We start from the raw sequence: 25,604 nt of genomic DNA on the forward strand, positions 1-25,604 counted from the left end.
GCTTCTATTGTTACTTTTACTTAGTTAATATCCCAACCAAATCTTTAAATGGGGTGAAGAGATGAAGGAAATAGTCAAGATGCATTTAATTATGCCAACTATGTTCAGAAGAACTTAGGCACTAAGGGCTAGTCTCCAGGGAGAACTCACCAAAGGATATTTTAGAAAATTAAAAACATAGTGACAGTGTATAAATAGCAATTAAAATGATGATGATTATGTTCATTTAATTGATGCAATTATTTACTTGTTGGAAATGCTCAGTCTTAGATAAAATAAAGCTTAGCAAATGATGTGTTTAGGCTCAAGTAGTTTTCTGATTACATATGCATTGTTAAATTAAAATACAATGTATCTGTTAGAACTGAACTCAAACAATAGCAGCAATAAAACATGAGAGAGAAAATAGAGTTGATGTGGTTTAACATCTTTATAGAATTGCGGTCGTTGTGTCAGGGAGTGAAAAAAAATCCAGATTCCTGTTATGACACATGAATACTGACTCAGCTACATGTTTTCTTTACACAGAAATGGAGACAGGGCCTCTTCTTTATTTTCAACCATTCTTCATTTTGCCTAAGTTTTCTTCATATATCTTCAGGTCAGTTTGCACAATTCACCTTAAAGTTGAGGTCATAAGCTTTCTCTGTTGGGTCACTTTTGGTTCTGAAGTGCATGCTCCCTAGGTCCTTTGTTCCTTCAAACTTTCTGTGCCTCCAACTACTAGATTTACATCAAACAAACTGCCGTTTTCTTCAAGCTGTTCTCCCTTCCTACTCTTGGGGTTCCATTTAAGACTGTACATTACAGGCTGTAAGCTCTTTACACGCTGTTTATTTATTTAAGGTTAAAAAAACTTTGTTTTTATGAGAACATCTAAAAAGGTATTAGGCCTTTCTGGGAAGGCTTCTCGATGCATTTATCCTCTAAAATGGGAGCAGAGATTCAGAGTAGCTGTGTATGTTTTTGACCATCTTCTCCCGGGGAGGGAAGGGTGCTACTGGTGCTTGGGTCTAGACTGTTTTGAAAAGCCATGTGTTGAAGCTTGGTCACCAGCCAATGGGACTGTCTGGAGGTGAAGGAACTTTTACATGTAGGGTCCAGCTGAGGGATAGTAGGCCACTGCATGTTGAACCTGAAGGATTCTGGCATTCTGGCTCTCTCCCCTCTTTACTTCCTTGCCTTCATAAAACAAACCACTTTGCTTCATCATGCTCTTTACCACAATGATTGCTCTCACAACAGTGCCCCAAACAACAAAGCCAACTGTTCATGAGCTGAACGTTGAGAAACTAACAGCCCAGATAAGCTTTTCCAGCAAATAAATTGACAATCTCAGGTATTTTTGTCACAACAACAGAAAGCTGGCTTATACTGTTGGGAAGTGTAAGTCTGAGGGTCACCTGTCAAAAGGCTGTGGCTCCTTTTTGTAACAAACTTTTGTATATATATTTTCCTTCTTGTAAATTCTAAAAAAAATAATGTTATGCAGATGTTATCTGACCATTGGCCTTGACAAAGGGAAAAAGTAGACAGTCCTAGGAACTAACAAGATTACTGACTGGTGTAGTCCAGCAAAGCTCCTAGGGTAAAATCTATTACACATAGATAGCATCAACAGTTGTGGTTTACATCTTGTAGTGGAAATGCTTCTATGGGGGAGTAAAATGCTGAATTAGCATTTAATAATTTCATTTACTCCCTAGAATTGAAGATTCCTTGGTGAATTTTATACTAGATCTCATGCATATTTCAAATGTGTCAAATTTTAATAAGCAAGATTTAACTGTACTGATCAGGAACATAGCTCATGTTAGTGAAACAGATGTTCTATAGTCAACTAAAGACCATTAATACAGCTTAGGTCTTCAAACTAGAAAATAGGAGTCAGCTACAAAATGACAACAATATTTGAACTTCACCATGTGTTTTTATTTAATGATATAAGATGTTAAAATCCAAACACTCATTGTTGTCTTATTATGACAAATGGTGGCGCAGGCCTTTAATCCCAGCACTAGAGAGGCAAAAGCAGGCAGATCATTGTGAGCCTGAGGCTAGCCTGGTCTACAAAGTGAGTCCACGATAGCCAAAGCTACACAGAGAAACTCTGTCTCAAAAAACAAAAACAAAAACGACAACAAAAAAGAAGATATATTATTCTACTATAAAAGGTGATACATTTCATTTTTGATAGCCTCTCTGTCTTTCCGAGGGTCTCTCCGTGGCTCAGGACGGCCTCTAGCAGATGAGAATCCTTTTGTTTGAGTCCCTCACTCTTTTGTGAGCTGGAATTGCAAGCACAAACCTCTCTGGCTTGCTCTCATTTTCACGATAAAAACTGCCTGCTTTTACTTAAGTCAACTTACTATTTGCGATGATGAAAGGAACACGTAGTTACATTTATAAGAGTATATGTTCTACTCCTTAAAACCTGGCAAGCTTGCTGCTCTCCCTTCCGGTACTGGATGTTCGCGATAGTCTCTGTGATTAGTGGGACACTGACATTTCAAAATAAAAAACAATAATCACAAACAAAGACACTTCTTTGTTATAATAGACTCCAGCATACCAGCGTCAACCAGTTCCTTCCTCTAAATAAAATAAAACACTCTAAGGTGCATAAGTGAGCAGAATTTTCTAGTGCTCTTCCAGTCCTGATTTGTGCAGGGTATACTTGGCTGCATAACTGAGCATTTCAAAGACTTGAGAGAGATTTTACAAAGATGTATTGTTTGAAAGCCTTTTTAAAAAAGGCTCCTTGCTTTGGGCTATAATTAATTTTGTGGAAATTCTAGGTTTTATTTTTGTTTCTTAGTTAACATTCTAGAAATCAAACCATGGTCCTGGATGCTGTGGCCGTATGTAAACCATGGCAGGGAAGACGCATGCGTGCTGTGGTGTTTAGATACGGTCCTCGGGAGTACCCTTCCAGTCAGCAATTGCCCATAGTTTGAACTGTGTCTCTGGCAAACTACTCAAAAGTAGAAAGCACATGTTAAAAACCCTCTGGGCACAAGCTACTACTTAGAACATGATTTCCCAGGGGCAAATTCTTCTTGTGTTACACTTTTAATCTGAGAGTCTGGTTTGACTGAAATATTTAACACACATCGCTTCAGGCTTTAGTGCGAGTACAGGAAAATATGCCAGGCCTAGATGTCAAGCCCTACAACCTGCCATTCACTAATGATATACTTAAATACAATTCTTCATTGCAAACACTGAAGCAATCATTAAAATCATCCTTTGAAATCCGTAGGGTAGAGGGGGTCTGGAACTTGCAAAGCATGAGATTAAGGATCCAAAATGATGCTTAAATGAAAAGTCCAGAGAACTTAAAATGTCAAGCATACTTTGCAATAAAGTATTGATTTGTCTGGAAGCTTTAAGTTAATGTCATAGTCAATGCTTTTTTTAGGGTTTCTGTGACATGATTACTAATCGTCATTGATTATTTAATGTCAATAATATCCTAGGAGCTGATTAAGTACAAACGCTGCATAGCAAAGAAATTCAATGAGCATCTCAGTCAGCGAGTGAGTTATGGCAAAGGGCATTTTAAGGGTGAATTACAGGGGTGAAAGAAATTTGAAAGATCCATTGTTCATTCCTCAACAAGTGAAAACCAACTACATGTTAAACATCACCAGTATGTTCATAAAACCCATTATCAGAGGTCAAACCAAGAATCAGAGTAGAGTATTTCACCAGAAGCAAGAGAACAAGCATTTAAACATTGTAAAATCTGGGTGGAGCAGACAGGTGTGGCGAAAGGTCTGCCCATAGAGAAGGGAAACAGAATTCATCACATGAGACAGGAGTTTATGGTGCGGTATGAACATACCCACAGAAGGGTCTGTGGAGGGATAGAGATATAGCACATTTAAACATAAGCTGAGATAGAGTTTGACACAGTACAGATCATACTATATGATCCCAGAAGGGGGACACCAGGGACACACTAGGGAGAGTGGAGGGTTCTTATTGACAAGATTTGAATGTTCCTAGACCAAGATATTTGATGAACTTTTTTTTAGAAAGCCATTGCTACACTACAGAACAGCATTGGATGCTGGTAGTTAAAAGGATACTTAAAGACATGCGGGGGTGCGGGTGGGGACCAAATGGACTACAGCTGTTACCTGGAATTTACAGCAAACATCTTGGCCTAGGGGTCAGGAGAATTAAGGGTGAATAAACATTTGCTGAGAAGGTATTTTACTTTGATTTCACCCCAGGTGAGTACAAATGGGTCTTTTCAGGTTAGTTTCTCCAGAAGTAAACTCTGATGGAGACCAAATTTGAAGAATAAATAGTTTATTTGGATAAGATTCTCAGAAAGCACAAATATAAGAGTAAAGAAGAAAATAAACAAGGAAAAGAAAGACATAATGGGTGGAAGAAGTGTTCTACTCTGAGAAGCTGGGGCTGTGTTCTGAGGAGACTCAAAGAGACCCTTTGGCTACCTTTGGATCAGGTGGGTTGGGAGGGAGTCCTCAACAGCATAAACTCTTCTTCTCACCTGTTTCCCGTTGTTACCAATTTCCTTTAAATGTCTCTTGCCAGAATTCACTTTTGCTTGTTTCTTTCCTTTGGAGATTTTGTTTTTCAAAATTGTTCATAATGAATTTGCTTCCTTTTTTTCAAAGCTTTAATTTTGTCATCAGATCAAGCATATCATGGTTAAGGACTGACTTGTTTCGTGTACTAACATCTCTTAGAAAGAGGGAAGCTGATGTCTGTCAAATCAATGCATGGATGAGACTCCCAGAGAGGAGGTAGGGAGATCTTCTTCATTGGGTAAGAACATAAGGTTCTATTCTTGGTGGTAAGATTCCAGCTCATGATGATCTGATATGAAATCCTAAACCTTCTACCCTACTGTGATAATGACACCATGCCATTTTCCTATTTCCTGCCTCAGAAAGTCCAATTATTTCCTATTTCCTACATCATTAAATCTAAATTTCTTTTCCTTACTTTCAAATCCTTCTATAATCTGGGCATTTAGATTATTCTTGCATCTTTACGAAAAATTACTGAACAAACACATTAGAGGACAAATGAAATGCTGCCAAAAGCTATCTGATAAGATAACTTGCAGGTTGCTTATTGTTAAGTTAGTGTAATAGTAGGAAACAGCATGATCTAGTCTCTCAAAATAACAATGTGAAGAGTCCCCATGAGGGTAAATGTGATTTCTAGAGCAATGCGGGTTGGTCCGAATACTTAAAACTGCAGCAGTCTCTTTCTCATGACAAAAGACAAGGGCATGCGAAATGTCACGACAGGGCAGTGCAGTTCCTTTTATTCATGTACAAGCCAGCTATTTTGCTTTAGATAGCTGGACCTGAAGACAAAGGACACAGATACAGAAGCAAAATGAAAAAGCCAAGGATGAAGACAGAAACAGGAAACAGAACAATATAATATTGCTCATGTTGCTCAGGATACAGAGATGATTTCATTTCAGGTGCATTATTGTAGCTTCAAGAGAGAGCCATTAGCTTGATCACACACCTTGACAAAAACAGGGAAATAATTTAGTAGTAGGCCATGCAACAAAACATCTGACGGATCTCAGCCCAAGTCCTGATGGCAGTCACTTATCTGACCATACTTGATAGGCGACAGGAGAAGAATGTGCAGTATTTGATGGCTGAGAGGTAAAGTGTCTCTGTAAGTAGAGTGCTGGCACAGTGTGCACAGAGCTTTGGGTTTGCTCCTTAGCACTACATAAACCAGGCATTGTGGCTAATCCTTGTAGTCCAAACACTTGTAGAGTAGAGGGAGGAGGATCAGATGTTGAGTCATCGTCAGCTATGCAGTGAGTTCAAGGCCAGCCTGGGCTACGTGCAATCTTTTTCCAAATGAAATTATTTGATGCATTTCTCTATGCTATCCTCCTCCTCATGATGGGAGGGTTGTACCTTTCATCCTGGTCTCTTCCAGCCAAGTAATTCACTCCAGCTAATGGAGAACAAACCAGTAGAAGCCTGAAGAACCTGCTGCAATCCCCTGGTTCTCTTTCTATGTATGGCAAGCCTCAGCTCCAGATTCCAGTTTTAAAAACTCGATTATGGGATGAAGATGAATTGGTTCTGAGGTAGAGCCATTGTGAGTCACTGTGCCCGGTCCTAGAAAAATACACTTTGATGTGACACTTAGGTGGCAGACTTGTGTCTACCCAGTGGTAAAGCTGTGGGAGGCTATAAAAAGTGACTTCCAGATTCTGGGAAAAGTTTGCAAATTAGAAACTGAAATCATAAAGAAAAATAAATTCTAGGAATGACTTGTGGTTTAATATAAGAAAATATATAAATGGTATTAAGTGTATTAATAAAATTAAAAAAGAATTTGACCTATTAGGATATGAGGACATATAATTCCAGTGAAGTGAGAAAGAATTACTCTATTTTGATTTTAATTGGGATACATAGGAGAGTTATATTCTGAGGGTTGGTAATGGATCATAATGTTCAAGATAATTTGGGTATCTTTACCCACAGATACATTACTGATTAGAGATAGAATTTCAGGTTTTGGGTGGCTCTGTAATATATCATGGCTTAAAATATACAATAAACAAATAAATAAGTAGAAAAAGCCATTTATAGCTATGAATAAAAGAGAATACCTTTAAAATGGAACAAAGTCTATAAATACATCTGAAGTGATTATTTAACCTTAACATATTTGTAAACAATATCTTTTCATGTTCAATTTTAAGAAAATACTTTAAAAACTATGTTTAATTTAAACATTTTAAACTTTTTAAAAGTTGAAATTTCTTTGAGATTTTTTTCCTACGCACGAAAGCTATTCTAGAAAAAAAAAAGCTGTTCTAGAAAATAAGAAATTCAGAGCAAAGGTCATGGTGACAGAGTGACATATTTAAATTTTTATAGATGAAGAAATGAAGCTCATGTTGCCAAAGCCAAACTCAAGGGAATTTAATCAAGTTGGTAATTCTATAACTCAGCAATGGACTTTTAAAGGCCTCCTAAATATGCTTTTGCTCTCTGGGATTTAAAAGTTGATGTCTGTTTACTTGTAACACTTCACAGCAGAGATGGACGTACCATAGTTGTGGTGGTCTGAAAGAGAGTGGGCCAATAGACTAATATATTTGAATGCTTGGTCTTCAATGGAACTGTTTAAGAGGGCTTAGGAATCCTTTGGATTCCTTTGGATCCCTTTCCTCTAGCTGGTCTGCTGTGTCTGGTCTCAGTGGGACAGGATGCACTTAGTCCTGCTGCAACTTGTGGTACCAGGGTTGTTTTGTAGCCTGTTGGGGCCTCTCCGCAGAGAAGAAGGAAAGCAGTGGGTAATGGGGAAGGCATGATGGTGGGACAGAGAGAAGAGGAGGGAGGCCGGAAATTAGGCCGTGAAATGACTAAATGAATAAATAAATGAAAAAAGAAGTGTAGCCTTGTTGGAGGAGATGTGTCTTTGAAGGTGGACTTTCTTCTCCTTTTGAATAAGGGTGTAAGCTCTTAGCTACTGCTCCAGTGATATGCCTGCCTGCCTGCTGCCATGTTCCCCAGCATGCTGGTCATGAACTACAGCCCTCTGGAACTGTAAAGCCTGGCAAACTCATCATCCTCTAAGCTGCCTTGCTCATGGTGTCTTCAGAACAATAGAAAAGTAACTTAGACAACATCTGTGATTCAAGAACTCAGGAGGCTGAGGCAGGGGAAGCACTGGTTAAAGCCATCTGAATTACATAGTAAAACTGTCTTCTAAATAATCAAGTACAACATTTTAAATAGAAGGGAGGCTCATTAGACTCTATTCTAAGAAATCTTAGAAAACTCAGAAAGTTTCAAGACCAAGGAGGCACCATCATTGAGATTATGTAAACAGTAAGCAATTACTAGTAGAGGAGGCTCAGGAAGAAGCCCCAGGAATCCATCTTCCACCAGCCATCACCAATGGTGGGGTGGGCTTCTCCAGTGTGCAGCCTCTTGTAAGGACTCACTCACTCATGCTTCCTAATAAGCTCATTGGGTCAGCAAGCTAGATTTGGCTGGGGTTATTTCTGTGGTGTTTATGGTTCTTTGACTGGAATGCATGCTCCCAAAGATAAAGTCACATAATTCAGATCTTGCTAGACTAGAAGAAAATTAGTCATTGGTTAATGTTTCTTTTGAAAAATCTTTCCCTCCCAACTGGATATATTTTTCTTTAAGAAGAGATTTAGCAAAAACGAAAGGCTAATTAAAAAAAACTTTATATGCATAGGAAGTGTTCAGTCACTGATTATTGAGCTAACAAATAAAAGGTATACAACCGAAGCATTCACTTTAATATTTTATTGCCTTTTCTCACCACCCTCCAGGAAAGAACTTGAAACATAATGCTCAATATAAACTAGTATTTGATAAAGAAAATATAATTATGAAAAGTAAAATAAAGGAGAGTAAATAACCTTATTTAAGACTAGGAGGCTTATTATGGCTTAATATTGAGTGAAAAAGAGGGACAGTCAGTGAGGGGAAACAAACATCTCAGTTATAGGAAAGCACATCTATTCAGGACACTACAGGTACTTGACCTGTTTATTTAGACACATTGTAACCTAGAACACCTCTAAACAAGAACATTGACTAATTTTTTTCTTCCAGAAAGGAATAAAAATTACATTAAATAATAAGGAATAGTGACTAAGATGAATGTATTATCATTCCTTCATCTGTTCTTTCATTACATCTATAGATCACATATCATTAACAGTATTTAGTTGTCTATCATCTATCTACATATTACCTACTTACACATATCTATCACATATATGTCAGCTATTCATGTATCTATGCATCACCTATTTATCTATTGATTTACCTATTTACCTAGAAGGTATACTTTTGAATTGATGATATTTTGAAATATTTTTATGTCACTGAAAGGATGATCATCATTATTTACATGAAAAATATACTATTAATATGTACTTATAGAATTTTGTATATTTGAAATATTGCCTATATAAGTTGTTGAAAGAGTGCTACAAATAAAACTATTTTCAATTGGTATTAGAATAGACAAGTGGACATTTGATTATTATCAAATTGAAGGAATCTTAAGTTTTGATACTCTTGGACAAACATACAAAAATCTTACTGTCTTTTTTGTTTCTTATAATCCCATAATTTGAAATAAAATATCAGAAAATTTTAAATTTTGCTTGGCATTATAGTAAATAAGTTCCAGAAAACCTAAGCTAATATACTAAATGAGTTTTATGACAAAGACTTATTTTTCTTTGTTTTAAAATATTAGATGACTACTAAAAATGAATGATGTATGTTTAATCACTTACAAAGGTAATTCCAGGAGAGAATTATTTCTGTAAGAATGTTCAGTGAACCAGGAAAAGATAAAAACAAAATTCATCAAACAATTAGAAGCTGAACTGTAGGGAGATAGTTAGGAAGGTGGAGAACATGCCCATCGCGGCCCGCTTAATGAAAGAGCAGATAATATGCAGCACTAGAAATATAACTTATGTCTATTTAATAAACATAGCCATTGATCTTGGCGGGAGCAGCATATCTGGGTGACGGCTACTCATTCACCTGCTCACCCCTTCCTGAATGCTATTGATTCTTTTATAAACACAGGAAGTCATTACAGCTACTTAATGCATAGTATTCTATGCCAGTGATGCTGTGTATTTCACATCTCCTTAGTCACTTTAGCAATTAATTCCCAAGTGCCACCCACAATTGTTTATTCAATCAAAAATCACTCTCAGTGTTGATATTTTTCTCTCTAAGCTCACTCCCTGTTCCACTCATTCTGCAGCAACCTTCAGTACACCTGATTCTCCCAAAGGTCAGTGAGTACCCTATATCAAGAATATGCATTTCAGATATAGCACTTGAAGAAATTGAGCACACACACACACACACACACACACACACACACACACACACACACACACGTGTTAGCTAGTTTTACATCAACTTGATGCAAGCTAGAGTATTAGTGATTGATCGGGGAGGCTGGAGTCCGTTGTGTGTGGTACCATTCCTGGACTGGTGGTCCTCAGTTCTATAAGAAACCATTGAGCAATCCATGATGAGCAAACCAGTAAGCAGCACCCCTCCATGTCTTCTGTATCAGTTGCTGCCTCTTGGTTCCTGCCTTGCTTGAGTTCCTACCTTGACTTCTCTTAGTAAGGGACCATTACCTAGGAGTCTAAGTAAAATAAATCCTGTCCCTGCCAAGCTGCCTTTGGCCATGGTGTTTCATCAAGCAATGGTAGCTCTAAGATGCGTATAAACAGCACTACATGGATTTAGCCAGTGTATGTATGTGTATACATGTATGCATATCTACATGTAATAATAATAATTAAAGAAAAGTTCAATAATTGAGAGGAAGTAGGAGGATGTGGGAATAGTTACGTGGAGAGAGGGAAGAGAGGAATTGACATAGATAAACCATTCATATATGAAATTCTCAAAATTTAAAATAAAACATAAAATTCCCCTTATAAAAGAATTCGTTTCAATGCTCTCTTTACTCCCCTGACCCTTCTAATACTCTTTATAACAAATTTAATTAAAAGTTTTTCTACAGGAAGAAAAACATGAAAAAGATAAAAGCTTATAAAAAGCTTTAAGGTAACTTTGTGGCCAACACATTGCATGCCAGGGGCTCTCTGGAAGTGGCATCCAGACAAAGTGTTGTGGATGACTATGCCAGCCAGAGTGCAGCTGAATGCAGAACTGCCACATGTGGTCAGCAGTGTTGATATCCGGAGGTAGCAGGAAGGGGCAATGTGCTTTTGACATGCTCTGTGTCATTTCACAGTGCTGGAAACACACATAGTGTGCCAAATGCTACAAGTGAAAACACCATGACCTATAAGCAGAGAGAGTGGTCTTTAGACATGCAGACAAATGGCTCAAAAAGTCACATGTATTTTTGTTTTTTGTTTTAACTTAATAAGGAAGCATTTATCTGTGTTCTGCTTTGCAGATACCCAGACTTAGACAAAATAAAGCAAAATGTCTGGTTTTAAATGTAGTTGAACTTATGAGCATGGTTTAAAATTATAAATGCAAAGATTTTTATGAGTTTCATTTTAAACAGCATTAATTCAAACAATTAAAGCATTAGAATATACTCTCCTTTGACCTGTGTAATACCCAGGTATCATTTGGAATCATTTAACACAAGCAACCTTTGTGCACTAATTTGAAATGAGTTAACTTCAATGATCTTAAAATCACCCACTCCGTTTAAACAACAAGGTTTATTAAAGCTAGAATGTTCCAAATACACCAGACAATTTCTTGTTTTTTAAGAGTTTAAATGCACAGAAACAGTTACATACTCTAGACTTGAAGCAGCCTTGTGCTGGTTGGAGGTTTGATTGTTAATGGATCCATCAGGAACCACCAAGAGACATGAATTCATAAATACATAAGTGGCTTAAAATGCCATCAACTTAATGACTTGCCTTTTCATTTCATGTGGAAGATAAGAGAACAAAAATGAAAGTATGTACGTTTTTTTTTTTAAATGAAGATGTCTTTTACTGATTAATTTATCCAGAAGACAGAGATTTGCTGAGCATCATCACATGCCCAGGCCTGTGCTCCATGCTGGTGGTAACACAGGAGCCACAGAGGCACAATCCCTGCCTCCTTAGAGCTATGAGTTACCAGCCGTCATTTTGTTAGAAGCTTTTCTGCTTGCAGCTGTGTTTGCACTTAGACAGTTCCTGAAGCTGACACACTTAACACCCAGCGGTTTCCTAACTGATAACCTTAGTTTCTCGCAAGCAGGATTTGACCTGAAAATTCAGACAGGAAGTTTTTTGACGCATGATAGCCGTCTTCTGTCCATAATTTTAAGCCACAAGGACAATCTTATCTATCTCAAGTTAGGAAATACCCTTATCTGAATGCAGCTCCCTTGAGTTTACAGCTACAGATGTAGCAGGTAGGAGTTCAGGTACCCCAGAGGCTGACAGAGACAGAGCCATGGGGAGCACTGACAGTGACTGGCTCTAAGCTGCAGGAGAAAACTCCCTGGAAATGTCTGAAATCCTGAAGTGGGAAGTTGGTGATTTCAGACCTTTGGGGCCAAATCACAGAAATGGCACCATTGAAGAGGCAGTGGCCATGAACTTCTGGTAGACTTGCTACACTTTTCTAGATTGTTGCGTCTTCTCAGTCTGTTTGTTTCCCTCTTGGAGTCAAATGACCGGATATATTATTAAGATTTGACAGTAGGTTTCTTTCAAAGCCTTGCTTTGATTTTCTAGGAAAGTAGTGAAACCAACCTCATATAGACAGGTATTTTCCAGCCTTGATTTTCTGCTTATAGTTGTGAGGTAAAAGATGCCAGGTTAATGTGGTTTCTACTAGAAAACCCACACAAAACCGGACTCACTGTTTTCTTTTGGAGAGAAAGAAGAGTTCATAAAGCCATATTCTCCTCCCTGAAGGCAGTTAATAATTGCCAGGAAGAGAAAGAGAGATTTTTCTTCAGGGGTATAGCCTGTTGTAAGTAGCCCACAGCCCTGTAAGGAACCCTAAATAAGCTTACTGGTTCTTGAAACCAGACCCAGCAAATCCTTTCTTTTTATCTATTGTTGGTGCCCTATCTAGCTGAATATAAATCACTTAGTCTCCCCAGAAAAAGTCACATAACAGGAAAACATAGCACTGTGATATGACTTATAAAATAGTACCACAGTATATATTGCATTTCAGTAACCCTCTACAGGCTTTATTGTACATAAACTCATATAAGCCTTAGTATTGTTCTCTATGAAAAAAACAACATATAAAGATGAAGCAAATTCCTAAGTCCCAAGGCTAGCCATGAGGAGGATGTCAATCAAATGTAGACACCTTGGCTCAGCTTTGTATTCCAGCTACTCCTAATGGCCATGGCCCAGCAGGAGCATCAGAGCAGGATTTGTAAAGAGGGATTTGTTATGTGCTCTTTTGTGAATACAAATCTTACTGCAGAGGAGGATGCTATCCTTGTCTCTTTACACTTTGGGAGACAGGCTTCCACTGGAGTCCAATGAAAACCTGTAGTCTATCTCCTGCACTCAAATACAGAAGACTGGTGCTTGACCTACCCTCACAGCAAAGTGGCCCCAGGTAATCAGAGGTCTTAGTACTTATCTATGCTGACCTAGTCTTATGCATGTTCAGCGTTATTAAGCAAGCAAGGCATGAGCATCTCTGGCCATCATAAGTAGGCCACACCAGGGAGTGAACTCAAGTGGGTCTATGTTTGGTCCTGTCTGATATAACTGTCTGGTGGGACAGATAAATCCTCAAGAACAACTTGGAGGCAAATCTTCAGTTACCCAAAGATGGCAAAGGAGTTGCAAGGACCTTCTGAAGGGACAGTGCATCCAGAGAGGTCAGGTGAGAAGTTCTGCCAAGGAAGAGGTTTAAGGAAAGGCATGGCATGTGCTTTTGGTAAGCATGGCTCATCACCGGTAGGGAGCAAAGTCTCTATCCACATAAGACTTTCCTGCATTCCTCAAAGCTTCTCAAGTTCCCTTCTCAATCTGAGCCAAGAAATTAGAGAAGAAGTGACAGATGATAGGGCCGAGAGTAAGAAGATGGACACCACACTCTCCTGACTGAGACAAACAAGTGAACAGGCATACTTGCAGTGAGGAGCAAAGGAAGGGATTTCTTAAAGTTGAATGAAAAATATTGGACAACAATTAGGCTGAGATATTCTTATTACAAAAATCAAATTTATGTTTTGTGAGTTAAAGCAACCATAGAGTTATTTTCTAAGGTTTGAAACAAAAAAAAGGATATCCCCTTTAAACTCCTTAGAAGGGAGCCAAATATCTAGTTGCTTATCCATTGTGCCATGGAATGTGGCTGCTGACATCCCAGCCATATTTAGCATGGAAGGTGGGGCTAAGTGGACTAGAAGGTTGTTTGTTTGTTTGTTTGTTTTTTCACTTTTCAAGATTTTTTTTTTGGAAGCTAAAATTATACAAGGAGGCACAGATGGAATTCTCTGGTTATAGAAGGCTTTTTGTTCATTTATTAAATTGAAGCTTTGGATAAGTCTTATTGTGGAACATGGTTTTGATTATATTTTGGACCATATATTTTGGGAGGGCATCCCTTTTGTCAGGAGAGACTGTAACAAAGTACTGGTTGAAAGGGGGACTTAAGCTGGAATTGGAGTTTTCATGAAATCATGGAGCAATTGTGAGTTTTGTGTCTTTCGCTTTGCATCCTGGGATGGCACTGTAGGTATCAGTGTTCAGTTTTATCACTGAAGAGCGACCCACATGATCTACTATAGCTGCGGACAGTTACAGGTACTGTTGGAGGGAAAAGGATGGTTGCTCATGTCTTGTGATTCATGGGGGACCTCTTTCTCCAAATCCTGAAATTTTCTCTATTTTCCACAAATGGATGAGATACCTGATTTTGAGGTTCTGAAGATGGAAAGAGCAGCCGTTCTCTTCCTTCAGTACCACATGGAGTCTTAGGGCTTTGCCAGCATCAGCCTCAGTTGGTGGCAGCAAACCACATAGGTTGAACCAACATACACAAATTCTTGAGGAGATCACTGAAGCGAGTACCCACGCCACATACTCAACTGCTAGATTTTTTTGTTGTTTTTGTTTTACAAAAATGGAGATAGATCTACAGAAGATAGTTTTGGTAAATGAAGCAATACCCAGGAAAGCTTTGGATAGACCCAGGGCTTCCGACTTTCATAAGCTGGCTCTAGAGGATTTTGACTTCAGGGCAGATCCTAACTCATGAAAGGCTTATGTGAAGCTATCTGCTCGGGTCTGTTGGTACCAGAGCAAGGAAGAAGAGCAGCCAAGTTCCTGCCACTCTTAGGATGGGGGCATCTCTGGGACAAGCTAGAAATCTAGGACAATGGTAACTCCCAGGAGTCTATGACCTAGCTAAGACTCCTAGCAATAGGACATATAGAACACGAAAAGGTCACATCCTGTAGCCAGGTAAGACTTCCGGTGGAGGGATGGAAATACCAATCCAGCCACAAAAGCTTCAACCCACAGTTGTTCCTGGCTATAAGAGGTATAGGTGTTAAGGGGGAACAGAAAGGGAGGGAATGGCCAACCAACGACACGTCAAGCTTGTGTCCCATGCCATGAAAGGGAACACACTCATAATACTATTAATAATATTCTGCTATCATGGCAGAAAGGAAGATAGCATAACTCTGATCTGAGTGGCTTTGCCCAGGAGCTGATAAAAACAGATGCAGAAACCCACAGACAAACATTAGGCGGGGCTCGGGGGATCTTGTGGAACGTGGGGGAGGAAGGATGGAAAAAGCCAGAGAGGTCAAGGACACCACAAGAAAACCTACAGAATCAACTAACCTAGACCAACAGGGGCTCCCAGAGAGTGAACCACCAACCAGAGGGCACGCATGGGCTAGACCTAGGCCTTCTACACCTATGTAACAGATGCACAGCTTGGTCCTCATGTGGGACCTGTAACGGCAGGGGGAGGGGCTGCCTCTGACTCTGTTGCTGCCTGTGAACTCCTTTCCCCTAACTGGGCTGCCTGGTCCAGCCTCAACAGAAGATGTGCCCAGTTTTACTACATCTTGATATGACAAGGTGGGTTGTTATCTCTGGGAGGTCTCCCCTTCTCTGAGGAGAAAGAGAGGAAGGCATAGCGAGATGTGAGGTGAGAGGGAGGGACTGGGAGGAGATGGGGGAGGGGAAGTTGAAATTGGGATGTAAAGTAATTAAATAAATCAATTTATAAATAAGAAAGAAAATCTGGGGTTTTAAGCATACTTTGACCCCTTCTTAGCTGCAGGCCAGCCCCACATTTGGTCATCTGTGTTCTGCCTCTGCTAGTGAAGGTGGGCTGGCTACTGGAGTCTTTGGAAGAGTTCATACTGCAAATGATTTCTGTGTCCTTCTGAGGCAAAAAACTAACACTCAGTATGCATTCGTACCACACTTTAAATATTAGTGAATTGACACACAAATAAAAAATGATGGCCAATTCTTATGATGAAGAACATCTGCTTTGCCCTCGGTGGAATTACAAATACCAAAACATTTATTGAAATTATTGCATATCAGAGGCTAAGAGGAGAAAAACAAAAGCCTATGTTTGGAGCACATCAGGCTTTAAGAAAGACTGAGTAACAGGCCTGGGATGCACAGGGGTGAATGAGATGGTCTGGGTTTTATTTTGGGAACAGAGTAGTGGAAAATAAAAAAACTATTTACTTTGAAGAGAGAGATTTCCTTAGGGGGACATTTGCATTTTATAGTCTAAATTAGAGAGCTATGAAATAGTGTAGTTTTCTAAAGCTTGGGAAAACAGACATTCAAATGAATAGATAGAGTAAGATCTGAGTAATCTAAAACAGAGATGTAGAAAGAGAGACGCAGAGCATAGAGAAATCTACAGAAGACGAGACAGAATTTCAGAGAACAGTTGGATAGTAGACCCTCTAGAGAGACCATCAAGGATAATGTGACAGTGTGGCCACAGATAAAAAGCCTGCATACAAGGTAAGCAAGTCTTCAATAGTTCCTGCCTCACAAATATGTCTGTCAGATATATTGAAACAGAAGGCTGAAGATGATGCTCCAACATTATAGAGAGTTTTGGGTGACTGCTCAGGCAGCAAACTGTCTCTGTCACCTTCTCATTTGGGAAGCTGCTAACCTGCACCCCCTGTTTACTCAGGCAATTAGTTTTATTCTTTCTCAAGTCTCTGATGGTGTTGAAGACCAGATAGTTTTACAATTAAGCTCAGTTGCTTAGGGGTTAAGATGTTTTTAGGTCTAGATAGATGTTTAAGTTGATAATAAGAAGATATGATAGATATTGATTTACATTCAGAATTTTAGACTCACCAAGACAAGATGTTCTTGTCAAGGCTGCCAAATACAAATAGTCCAAACACTATTAATGTAACATTTATGTAATTCCTGATTGTTTCATCGTTCTTTTTGCTGTAAGTAGTTTATTGTACATATGTGTAATAATATAAATGGATATGTAAAAAATAATTTAATAAAAAAGTTCTTTAAAAAGCCTGTAGAGAAGTGAGGAATTGTAGGTTGAAAAACAGTGGTAGTAAGAAGGAACCCAGAAAAAAAACTGGACATATTTAAAAGGGAAGAGACAGAAAACCAACACAATATAAAACCCACAAAATATTCATGGTATTCGTAGGTGAGTTTAAAACTCATTATTTCTATGGATTCTCAAGTTACCCTCTCTAAGAGAGCTCTCAAGAAATTTATGGATCCTTCTATCTCCCCATTCTTCCATACACCTTTCACTTGCCAACCAAGGACAATGCATGCAGTCAACCTAGACCCCCTATGCAGATCTAGCCAATGGACAGCACATTCTCCATAGTTGTGGGAAGAGCAGGGACTACCTCTGACATGAACTCTGGTGCTTCCTATTTGGCCACTTCATCATGGTGGGGAGGCCTGGTGGCACTCAGAGGAAGGGTAAGCAGGGTATCCCCTGATAGACTGTGGTCAATGGTGGGGGAGAAGGTCTCCTTCTCTCAGAGGTCTAAGGGAGGGGAATAGGGCAAAAGAGGGACGGAGATGGGGGAACAGCAAGATACAAGTGAGGGCATAGCAATCGGAATGTAATCTGAATAAATTATTAAAAAAAGAAATGTATGGAACTGGGCAATTTCCAGAAAGACAAGACTCAGCACCAGAGGCCCCTCTCACAGGAAGAGAAAGGCAGAGTGGAAAGAGGCCCCATCTGGCCTTGGGTTTCATTATAAGTGGGGAAGTTCTTTTTGGTGACACTCTCTAACATACAAATATGGCAGGATTACAACAGGGGATAGTTTGAAGGCTTAGAATTTAAGAATAGCATATTTTTCATTTGGGAGACCTACTGAGATCACATTTGTAGAAATAATTTACAAAAGCATGTTTGGGTTCTAAAGTAATGAGTAAGTAACAGTAAAATAGTACTAAGCAGTGGTAGGATAACATTGTATAAGAAGAGGTCCACAAGGGAAGCCATTCAAGCTGAGTCCAGTTCAGAGCCCTGAAAAGAGAGTAGCCAAGCAAACAAATATTTCCTATGAAGAATAACTTGTCAATGTGACTGGACCAGAGTGACAGATACTCAGTTAACCTATGTTTGAATGTGTCTGTGAAGGTGTTTTGAATAAGATTAACCTGTAAGTCAGTAAGCCATGTGGAAAACATATCAAGCTTGTAATTTGGATGTGGATGTTGGCTGAAAGCTTTAGCAGGAAAAGATTGAGCCCTCTCCTGCTAGCAGACATCTTTTGAGCTTGAGTTGCCACACTGGGTTTCAAGTCTGCTAACTTACTGTGCCTGGCAACATCCATAATGAGGTGAGCCAACTCCTGAAGATAAATTTTTTATATAAGCATTGTGTTCTCTTCATTTTCTCTTCAGAATCCTGTGTCAGATAGGCAATGAAGATTATATATGTATGTATCTATATACATATACATACAGGCATACATGTATAAGTATGTTCTTAATATCATCAGAGAAAAATTTACACTAAAACTCTTACCTATCTAAAAATCTTGTAATTTTCATGGCAACCTTATTTTGAAGTATAACAAGGAGTGATGAAATATTACTTGTCAGTTTTACTTTTGAAAAAAAAAAAGATGCAGAAGTATGAAGTTCTGCTGGAGAGGAAAGCAGTTTTCTTGAAAGAGTAACCCTCCTCCACACCAGCTCCTCCTGGGACACACATGTGCAACAGGGACAGCAGGCTCAGGTCAGGGTCATGGTGATGCAGGAACAGATAAGAATGGCAGAGGTGCAATGGACCTGACCTTTACAGCAACCCAGATGACAATGGCCACTGGGGCTCAAGGATCAGACACACTGGCTCTTCAGACAAACACCTGCTGTGCTCAGCAAGAAAAGGGGAATGTTAAAGTTTTGAAAACATGACATGGAACAGAAAAACAACAAAAACAAGCTCTGATAAACTGAGTGTCCAGCATTGCAAGTTCTTAAATTTTGGAAAAAGACACAAAGATGTCTTAACTCCTCCAAAACCAGAACCAGTGTTTTAGGCAACTATTTCCCCAGATGTTGCAAACAATTCCTGAGAGGAAAGTTCTGCTAGTTGAGGTTACAGACGTAAGTCACAGATTCTCAACAGTCTGTAGACATCATCCAATCTCCGGGCATCCTCATTCTCCTACTTCATTTATATTTGTTTTATTTTTTTTTTAAATGCTGTGACTTTACTCCATTTTTTTCACAGTATAAATACCTATGAATTTGTCCTAACTTACTTTGTTTTGTGTTTGTTTTTTCCAACTCCATCAGGAATGTCAGTATTTGTCTACTTGGGCTTTAGGGTTTTTTACATTGTTATCAATTATCATTCTATAGAAGAATATAAATAACATATTATCTATATATGATAAGACTCATTAAAATATAATACATTATTATAACAATTATGGAGGGTGAGAAGTTTAAGAGCCTTTTCCTGCATAGTGTAGACAGAAGTGTGGCTGAGAGGCCTGGAGAACAGAGGCAAAGGTAGAGAGATGCTGTATCTGCTGTTGCCAGAGCAATAGGAACCAGAAGAAAGCAATGTCCTCATGGCCTCAGTGTGACAGAATGAATCTAGCTTTTCACCCCCCTTTTTGTCCTCTCCAGGCCATCAGAGGTTGGATGGTGTCCACTTACTGTAGGGAAAGGTGATCAAATTTACTTAGTTCACTTAATGGCAGTGGTGGCCTGTCCTGGAAGAACATTTTAGGCACATAAAAGTAATATTTAGCTAAACATTGAATATCAAGTTGAAACAGAAATGGACCATGGAACTATGTTTCAAAGGCCATAGAGTAGAGAGAAGCACACATATACCTTCAGCGTGTTTGGGTAAGTTAATGCAATTTGATCATATCTGTAGCTTTGTGGCACATAGGACATGGTTTTAGAAGAGAATAAAACATGATATGAAGTGTCAAGACTTTGTTTCAGAGTTCTCTTGAAGTAAAATTTATAGTATATATCTTTTCTGACCCTATAATGATTCAATGGAAAGAAAAGTCTGATGTCTACAGGGCAATGGAGTGCTTCCGTGGCCTACTGAAGGTTTAATGATTACCATGAATAGACTGGGAGAATAAAATTCATGGAGAACCTTAGTCATAGAGTCTTCTCTACACTTATGTAGCTTCCCACCACTGTTGCTATCTGTGTCTTAAGAGTCCCCCCTGAAAATACATGGGTTAGAGGCTTAACTCCCAGAGAGATACTCCTGATGGGGTGGCTTGGGAAATCTTGGGTCAAATGGTTGGTTTGAAATAACTGAGCCTTAAATAAGGATTATGAGACTTAGTCTACTGCTCCTCTTCTTTTATATTTCCCAACCATAAAATGAACAGAACACCAATTTCTGTTAAATTATGCAGCTTACCCATGGTCTTAGAGCCATCGGGACAGTGACTAATGGGCTGAAACTTTTAATAATGGTAATCTCACATAACCTTTAGCTGTGATATTTGCCTTAGTAAGGAAAAGATGATTTTCAGATTGTTATGCATTTATACGAAAAAATAAATTTTAAATCTCTCTCTCTCTCTCTTTCTCTCTCTCCCTGTGTGTGTGTGTGTGTGTGTGTGTGTGTGTGTGTGTGTGTGTGTGTGTGTGAATGTACACCATGTGTGTTCCCATGGAACCTAGAGAAGAGCATCAGATGCCTTATAGCTGGAGTTACAGGTAGGTGTGAGCTACCTAATGTTGGTGCTGGGAATTAAAAGTGGGTCCTTTGGAAAAGCATCAAGTTTCTTAACTGCTGCCATCTCTCTAGTTCCTTAAGAGGTTTACTTAATCTGTAAAGGTTGAAATAGTCCCTGTATCAGCATGCAGCCCTCCCTTCCTTTAAATGGAGCTGATGTGGCAAAGAAGTTTTACATAATTCTTTTATATAAAGAACTCAATTGTCAAAAACCACAATCATGCCATCCAATCTGGCCCTTTTAAATCATAAGAATGACAGCTGATATGTAACTGCCTGGCACTTTGCTGAGATTGCCACTGGAATACAGAAGTAATTTGCTGGATGTCATCAAGACCAACTATCCTTTTAGCTGTAACTTCTGTAGTAGTAATTAAGTTGCATCTTTCATGATTACTCACTGTTTAAGGAGGTGATTATACATCAAATGTTGTGTTTAATAACAGAGATAAAATGATGCATAAAATGTGTCTGCTCAATCCCTAAGCAGCTAATAACTGAGGGGCCTAAAAGAGACATGAACTATAAGAACAACACAGGGGCTGCAGAAAGTATTACAGGAAGTACCACATGAGAACCCCAGGGACTACAGGAAGTACCACAGGAACACCCCAGGGACTACAGGAAGTACCATAGGAACAACACAAGGACTGAAGAAAGTATTACAGGAAGTACCACATGAACATCCCAGTGACTACAGAAAGTACCACAGGAACACCCCAGGGACTACAGGAAGTACCACAGGAACATCCCAGTGACTACAGAAAGTACCACAGGAACACCCCAGGGACTACAGGAAGTACCATAGGAACAACACAAGGACTGAAGAAAGTATTACAGGAAGTACCACATGAACATCCCAGTGACTACAGAAAGTACCACAGGAACACCCCAGGGACTACAGAAAGTACAACAGAAACAACACAAAGACTGCAGAAAGTATTACAGGAAGACTTAAGGAAGTATGTGAAAAAATTTTTCTTGCCCATAGAGTGTCAGAAACAATGAGGAGGAGATTCATCTTTCCCCAAGAGAAAAGAAAGGAACCTGAAATGTGGTCACAAAGGAAGGAATAATAAATGAAGTAGAAGTTTCTGGTTTCTTTGAAGACTCAGGTGTCCCATATGGTGTTTTGTTGAAAGCTGTCTTGTGAGAGGGCATGTGATGTTTTGCTGGGAGCAGACACATGAGAAGGTGCATGGTGGTCGGAAGGATGAGGCTTTTTGCATGGCCATGGAATGCTGTGCTGCTATTCAATGGTCTTCTCTGGTCTTCGCTAGTCTTTGCTTTGCAGAGAGAAATGTTCCAGAGAACTTCTTGTGGCACTCTGGCTGATTCTTGCCACTTCCGCTGACTTGTGCCTATTCGGCAGAGCCTGTAGGATCCTGCCACTGCTATAGATTCCTGTTGCTGTTTGGTATTGTCTATTGAACTGGACTTCTGGAATCTGTACAATTCAGCATGGAACTGGCCCAAGGAACTACATCTAAACGGATCCACAAACCCTCTTTCCTATTAACGTTATTTCTCCCTTTCCTTTGGTCGGTGGATTAGAAGTGAGGTTGAAGTGTTTAAGCACCCTAAGTAAAGTAGCTTTGGAAAATCTAAGCTTACAAAGAAACAAGACAAGTCTAAGACGTGAACATATTATTTAAACAGTCCTTTATCTGATAACAAATCAATCCTTCACCAAAATGGCCTAGATAGAACTTTCCTTTCAAAGCTTCCTATCAGTTTTCTGGATTTTGCCTGTGGTTTTTCTTGTCAAGTATCCCTTATTCTTTGGTTCTGCACAGTCATGGATGTCAGAGGTTAAAACCCATTCATAGTTAACTACTATGTGACTGGACAAACTGCATTTCAGGGCATATATATCCCATGAAGGCTCAAATCCAACACAAACAAATGGGTAGCTAGGTAACAGGTGAGAGAAAAATAAATGATGATGGATGTTTTCTAAACTTGTATCTGATCTGCCATCTTAGGGGAGATGCTGCAGAAATCACAAGGTAGTTGTACCAAAGCAAGGATACAGTGTTCTTAAATATGTTCTTTGCTAGGATTTTTTATTACTGATTTGAGCTGCAAAAACTTCCAAACAGATCAGGAACACCCTAGGGTGGTACTAGGTTTTTAGCTGCTGTTACTTATTTCTAAAGTATAAGAATGTTTAAACTGTGAAACCAACGTTACCTAACCTCCCCTTAATCTTTCTTTTATATTGTGTTAAAACAAGTAGTCAGTGGAATGTGTTGATTATATGTGTGGAAATAGAATTCAACTGAGAACAATTTCAGCTTTTTTTTTCTTCTCCTTTATTAATTTATTCTTGTTACATCTCAATGGTTATCCCATCCCTTGTATCCTCCCATTCTTCCCTCCCTCCCATTTTCCCCTTATTCCCCTCCCCTATGACTGTGACTGAGGGGGATTACCTCCCCCTGTATATGTTCATAGGGTATCAAGTCTCTTCTTGGTAACCTGCTGTCCTTCCTCTGAGTGCCACCAGGTCTCCCCCTCCAGGGGACATGGTCAAAGGTGAGGCACCAGAGTATGTGAGAAAGTAATATCCCACTCTCCACTCTACTGTGGAGAGTGTTCTGTCCATTGTCTAGATCTGGGTAGGGGTTTAAGGTTTACCGCCTGTATTGTCCTTGGCTGGTGCCTTACTTTGAGCGGGACCCCTGTGCCCAAATCAGTCACTTAGAAGAAAAAGTGGGGAAGAGCCTGGAACATATTGGCACAGGAGACAACTTCCTGAACAGAACACCAACAGCCCAGACATTAATGTCAACAATTAATAAATGGGACCTCATGAGGCTGAAAAGCTTCTGTAAGGCAGGAGACACTGTCAAGAGAACAAAGCGACAGCCTACAAACTGGGAAAAGATCTTCACCAACCCTACATCTGACAAAGGTCTAATATCCAAAATATATAAAGAACTCAAGAAATTAAACACCACCAAACCAAATAACCCAATTGAGAAATGGGGCTTGGAACTAAACAGAGAATTCTCAACAGAGGAATATCAAATGGCTGAGAAACACTTAAAGGAATGCTCAACCTCCTTAATCATCAGGGAAATGCAAATCAAAACAACTCTGAGATTCCATCTTACACCCATCAGAATGGCTAAGATAAAAATTTCAGCTTTCTAATCAACTGGTTGATACTATATAACTTTAACCTAAGCAGCATGATGTTTAATAAGATTAATTGGTTCACAATTAGAGAAAACCAGAATTCTCTGTTTTTGTTGTTGTTGTTGTTAGCCCTCTTGCTAAAATCATGTATAGTATCAATTTGATTTTGTTGTAGAGTTTAGTCATCTTAGAAAGAAACCTTATGGCTGGGTGTGGTGGCACATGCCTGTAATCCCAGCACTCTTTGAGTTTGAGGCCAGCCTGGTCTACAAAGTGAGTCCAGTACAGCCAGGGCAACACAGAGAAACCTTGTCTCAAAAAAGAAAAAGGAGGAAGAGGAGGAGGAGGAGGAGAACAAGAACAGGAACAAGAAGAAGAAGAAGAAGAAGAAGAAGAAGAAGAAGAAGAAGAAGGAGAAGAAGAAGAAGGAGAAGAAGAAGAAGGAGAAGAAGAAGAAGAAGAAGAAGAAGAAGAAGAAGAAGAAGAAGAAGAAGAAGAAGAAGAAGAAGAAGAAGAAGAAGAAGAAGAAGAAGAAAGGAACCTAGAAGAAAGGAACCTTAGTCATGAGGACTGCAGAACTCTGGTCCCCTCAGATGAGTGCACAAAACTGCTCTGTTAGACAGAGGTGGGGCATCATGTAGAAATAAGGAGCAGATGAAGAAGAGTTCTTTTCACCCAGCTCAGCTGCAAAGAAGCTGACTAGAGGAATGGAGTTCCAGAATCACTTCCTTGTTTTGCTATTTGAGATAGAGTCTGAATATGTAGCTCAGGTTAGACCATAATTTGCTATTCTGCTTTTATCTCCCTACTGCTTGCGGTTACAACTTTCCAAGTCTTTTCCACCAGAGGAGTCCATGCCTATATTGCATTCACATTCTTAACTGATATTCCTTTATTTATAATACAGCATCTAAGTTGTTTGATGTTTCTATTGTTGATTCACTGACACTTAAAATCTATATTTCTTATCAAAAGTGACTGTCAAAGTTTCAAGGTCTCTGAAAGAGAAAAGTAAAGTGGGAATCTATGTCAAAAGGCGGGGTAATTGATTAATGCTGCTCAGTTAGCTAAAGCAGGAAGATAGAAAGTTTAAGGCTGGCTTAGCTATGGAATGATCAAGCTAAGCAACTTATCAAGGCTTTATCTCAAACTTTTTTAAAACATTAAAAAAGAGTAAGTATAGTGGGATATAGCTCGGTATTGTGTACTTGCCCTACCAGGTATGAAACCCTGTTTTATCCCATGTAGTTGTGTGGTAGGGGGAAAAGGATGGTTACAAAATATGATCAGTTACAAAGACGTGACATATTACACCATGGCATAGAGGGAAACACATAGCCAGAACTCTGGGGTTACAGTTTACGGTGTAAGGAGTTTGTAAAGCCAGCCCAAGCACAGGACCAGGTTCATTCACTTCCAGTGGCTAATACCAAGATAGTAACAGGACTAAACACAATGATTTTCACTAAAGGGGCTAGTGTAAAACATTTCGATATATGAAATAGTTGCATGGCATAAGTACTTGATTTGGTCAGTTTTCCTAAACATAATATTCACCCCATTGGCCCAATGATTGACAGTTGTATATGTATGTCATAATTTTTATAGTTCTTTATATGTTCAAGAAATTGACCTCGTATCTGAAGTATGACTCACATAAGTATTGTCTCATCATGTAGGATATCTGTTTATTTT

At 39.1% G+C, this 25,604-nt stretch overlaps 1 protein-coding gene and 1 long non-coding RNA gene across 18 annotated transcripts in view; one reads left to right on the forward strand and one right to left on the reverse strand.

Moving 5' to 3' along the window:
• The window catches only part of LRRC7 (leucine rich repeat containing 7), a 474,653-nt gene that overhangs the window by 333,084 nt on the left and 115,965 nt on the right, over positions 1 to 25,604 (reverse strand). The window lies entirely within an intron of this gene.
• LOC311583466 overlaps positions 15,002 to 25,604 on the forward strand; it is a 45,611-nt gene continuing 35,008 nt past the window's right edge. For all 4 annotated transcript variants that reach the window (XR_014774527.1, XR_014774528.1, XR_014774529.1 and 1 more), the window contains exons 1-2: positions 15,002 to 15,074; positions 20,711 to 20,746. This is a non-coding gene — a long non-coding RNA (uncharacterized lncRNA). The remainder of the gene's footprint in view (positions 15,075 to 20,710; positions 20,747 to 25,604) is intronic.

The sequence above is a fragment of the Acomys minous genome (assembly GCF_964271855.1).
Source record: "Acomys minous genome assembly, chromosome: 14".
In the NCBI taxonomy this organism is placed as follows: domain Eukaryota; kingdom Metazoa; phylum Chordata; class Mammalia; order Rodentia; family Muridae; genus Acomys; species Acomys minous.